This window comes from Adiantum capillus-veneris, chromosome 3 (assembly GCF_014529385.1).
Source record: "Adiantum capillus-veneris isolate H3 chromosome 3, ASM1452938v2, whole genome shotgun sequence".
NCBI classification, from domain to species: domain Eukaryota; kingdom Viridiplantae; phylum Streptophyta; class Polypodiopsida; order Polypodiales; family Pteridaceae; genus Adiantum; species Adiantum capillus-veneris.
This window is the reverse complement of record NC_140933.1, coordinates 28,187,959-28,192,162: the sequence shown is the minus strand read 5'-3', so window position 1 is coordinate 28,192,162 and position 4,204 is coordinate 28,187,959. Positions and strand designations below refer to the sequence as shown.

Here is a 4,204-nt window from a genome sequence, read left to right as displayed (position 1 = left end):
TGCAATGGACTATTACAACTTGGGACTATGTCGGTGACGACGACGGGGACGACGACGACAACTTAGAGGCTGAAATCTGAGAGAACTTTGGGGCTGATTTGTGCAGCTGAAAACGCAGGTTTGGCTGCGTTTTTAGGGCTGAAAATCACTGTTGTAATTTCCCTTGAAAAACGATGATTTGTCCCTGCGATTGAAAGCTGAAAACGCTGACTATAAAGGGCTGAAAACGCTATTTCCTGCAAGCTTACGGCTGCGTTTCCTTATGCTGAAAAACGCTGGAATCTGTTGTGCTAGGGTTGCATTTTTACTACTGAATTGAATGCTAAGATCGCTGAATAGGCTGTTTTGATTTGTGCTCAAAAATGCTGACTGTTGCAATGCCTGAAGGCTGAAAACGCTCTTGGCGATCTATGGAAACGCTAGGCTGAGTGAAGTCGCCGATCCTGATGTCTGTTGAAAATGTCAGGCTGAGTGGAGGTCTTGGCGATGAAGAAAACGCTATGGTGAAGGGGATGCTGGCGGGAAGGTACTTGATGGGTTCTTGCTGAGAGAGAGGGAGTACCTGCTGCCTGTTGTGCTCCTTGCTCATCTGCCAAAGATTGCTATCTTTGGGTTGCTTATATATTAACTTACCCAATTTGCCCTACTCAGTTCCCAACAAAAGTCACTTAATAAATAAGTGAAAAATGTCAAAAATAGGGAAATTAGGCCAAGGTCACTGGAAAAATCCCCAAACTGACTCTCATGGAATCTGATGTAAATGCTCATGCTTATGTTGTGTGCAACCAAAGGATATGCATCTACACTAAGTGAGTGGGCATGCACAGTCTACGAATAGACTCACAAAAGTGCCAGATCACTTCTAAGCTAGACTGACTGGACTTGACGCAAACCCTGTTATGGTGTAGCTTGTCCACGGACACATAGGGTTGGATGTGTCACCTGACATATGTTATCCGACATATAGAATGTCTTGGGGATCTAAATCATACTATATTCCAAAGTCTGATAACCGTATGCATCCCCCATATGGTTCCCATTAGGAAAAGTGTAGTGATTGTCTCATCTAAGGGCTATGGAGGGCCTGAGAAACCAGGAAAATGCAACGAGTATCGTACATGAGAAAACAAGGTAGGGGATGGGGCAGAGAGAGCATACTTGAGAGCCTAGCATGACATCATCCTTGTCCAAAAACAATGTAAGATGACTAATTAGCTTGAAGCTTCCCGTCAGCCATCATTCAGCAGGAACATAGAGCTGGGCAACCCCCTTATCCTCAAAAGAGTTGAGGTAAAAGATGGAATTTGCAAATGCATGAGTATTAATGGTAACTCCATCACCAACTGCATCAAATTCGGTGATGGTGACGCTATGAGGCCTTGCATTTCCGCCCAACTCACTAATGCACACATCAGTAGTTATGTCACTAAGAATTCTTGGAAAGCTTGTTGTGACCTCGGATATGTGCAAGTGGGAAAAGGAACTAGTGGTGGCCCCAAAGAGAAGTAAAATCTAGGCAAGGGAAACCCCACCAACACCCTACATTGCAGCATTTCGAAGCTTGAGTCTCATGAGGCAACGCCTCTAGGTAAAAGACATCCAGAGAATTAAATGAAAATTCTCTGGCATATCTTCAGACATCAAACCAGCACAGGTGACATGGATCATTCCCGAGGTCTGTATAACTAACTGCAATTATGTAGACGGTATAACACCAGAGTCTATGTTGAATTGTATGATAGATGACATGACCTTCACAAATAGGAGTCACCATAAGCTTGCCTTAGAGCCTCTTAATATTTTAGACTGAATGTTTTAACAATCATTGCTTGACACCTCCACCAGCAGTCTATTATTTGTCTTTGGTTGCATAACAACAAAAACTTTATCTTGAGTTGGACAGTTGTATGTTTAGGTAGATATAGGAGATGCATGCAGTCAAGGGTGGGCGAATCATTGGCCCAAAACAATAGTATTTGCAACTCAAAGATTCATTAAAAGGTGTACACTATAAACCACTATTAGGCTGTTTGGGAGGTGCGCCTCCTTTTCAAAGTAAGAAAACCATCCTAAAAACTTTTCAAGTTCAGCCATCTGAATTTTGAAGCTAATTGATTAATTTTATACACCCTAACAAGCTCAAAATGAAGCACAACTATGCACCACAGTACATCGTTGCAAAACTAATAGGTGAAAGGCATTTCTCTAGGAACACAAACATTCAAGAAGACTAATGTATTTAAGGCCCGTTTAAGGTAGCTTTGGTTAAAGGAGATTACAAAGCATGTACATGTACAGAGTAAACTGAGGCCAAAAGTAGTCACTTGCAGATATGAGATTGTTACTGAACCTTGCTCAGAAGATGTATCTGCAAGAATATCCTCCATGGCTCGAACCATGATTCCACAGTCGGCAACATCTTCCTCCCCAAGCTTGCCAAGGGTGAAAGTTTTACCTGTGCCTATTTGACCATATGCAATGACAGTGCCATTATACCCCTCTAGCACACTTTGCAGGCAAAAAGAAGAGGGATGCCAAGTATATACAATCAGATAGAGTTTTAAACATAACATAAAAAATATCTTGCAAAATAGGCCATTATCACAAGCCAAACCAACATCTAAGAAAATATCTTTAGACATGAAGAACAAGCACCCAAAGACTCTATTTCCCTGTCTATAACACTATCTATTGAATAAAATGGGTTGAAAATGGTAGGTGGCAATGAAGAACCTCAACCACAGGCTTTGCCACTACTTCATAGACTCGTTTCTGAGAAGCAGTTTCATTCAGAATCTCATCAAACTGGAACGTCTCACAGTCCCAATTATTCCTCCTCAGCTTCACTCGCTTCAACTATGACAAGTGCAAAAGACAGATCGATTAAAACAAGGCATTGGCACAATATAGAACCTGTCTTGAGCTAATGCCGGTAAAGTTTCCCATGAAGCAACAAGGTAGGGAATGAGAAGAAGACCTCTGGAATCAACTCCACATAATCAGCAAAATCAGCATCATTTTTTAGCTCCTCAAAGTTCCTGGGCCTAAGTCGCACAACAACTCTTACTCTTCCTGACACTGAACGTAGACTTGCATGAGTTTAAGATTTAAGAGATGGAAAGGAGGCCCCGAAAGGACATGAAAAAGATAGCTTTGAAGAGGACTGTACTACATAAAAATGCAGATTGAACCTAATCAAATCTCATTACTATACTTTCCTTCTTTCTTTTGCCTTGATGATAATGCAAGTTCTGTCATGCAGAATGCACAGTTCGATGATAAAGTAAGTAACAACCTCCATTGTCAGCTTTTCCATTCTGACTTGCTCGACCAGTTAATAATTTTTCAAAAGATTGCAGACATGCTGACTCTGGAAAATTTTGTTAATACCTTCACTTCAGGTCGGAGGCCTGTCCTCGGAGGCTCTGAGGGAGGGGAGAGATGCCGCTTGCAGGGTGCTACTACCACTGAGAGGGTGCAGCAGTACCACACGCAGACACCAAGCACATGTGGGAGCTTGCAGAGAGCTTGGCCAGGGGGCGGGAGAGGCCCAACACCTCGTCTGCAAAGGGTCTGCGACTCGTGGGGGAGAGAAGCACCTCGTCCGCTGATGCCCAAATTCAATGAAAAGCAGATAGTGCTCGTAAAAAAACCTAGGTTTACTGTAGTCCCACAATTTTCAAATTTACCAATAAATTTTATATTTGAAGGTGAGAAAACCCAAAGCCCTATCTGCAAGCATCTCTCCCTCTCTCTCACACCATTTTCCTCTTGAATAAAAGGTCTTGAGTTCAATTCTCCTCGTCAAATAGATCTTTGAGATCTGTAGGGATAGTTTCCTATGACGTTAAAATACTCTTCTTCTTCTTCTCTCTCTCTCTCTCTCTCTCTCTCTCTCTCTCTCTCTCTCTCTCTCTCTCTCTCTCTCTCTCTCTCTCTCTCTCTCTCTCTCTCTCTCTCTCTCTCTCTGATCGAGACTCGACAGTCAATGATATATTGAATATTTCTCTTATATTTAAGGCTTTGTCACACAAACAGAGTTAATTTTGTGGATTGCATAAAGCAAGGGGTAGGTCATGTATAAAGGGAATTTAAGGGCAATTCATGTGCATAAATCAGTAAAGAAGTAAATTGTGTGGAAGCAACAAATTCTATACAAGGCATAGCAGGGAAAGACTTAGAGGAGTGGGCTAATGCTTGCGTA

The 4,204-nt window shown here is 42.1% G+C and overlaps 1 pseudogene; it reads right to left on the bottom strand.

Annotated features, from left to right (window-relative positions):
• Nucleotides 1-1,062: 1,062 nt before the first annotated feature.
• On the bottom strand, nt 1,063-3,258 carry LOC147460654 (uncharacterized; annotated as a pseudogene).
• Nucleotides 3,259-4,204: the final 946 nt, after the last annotated feature.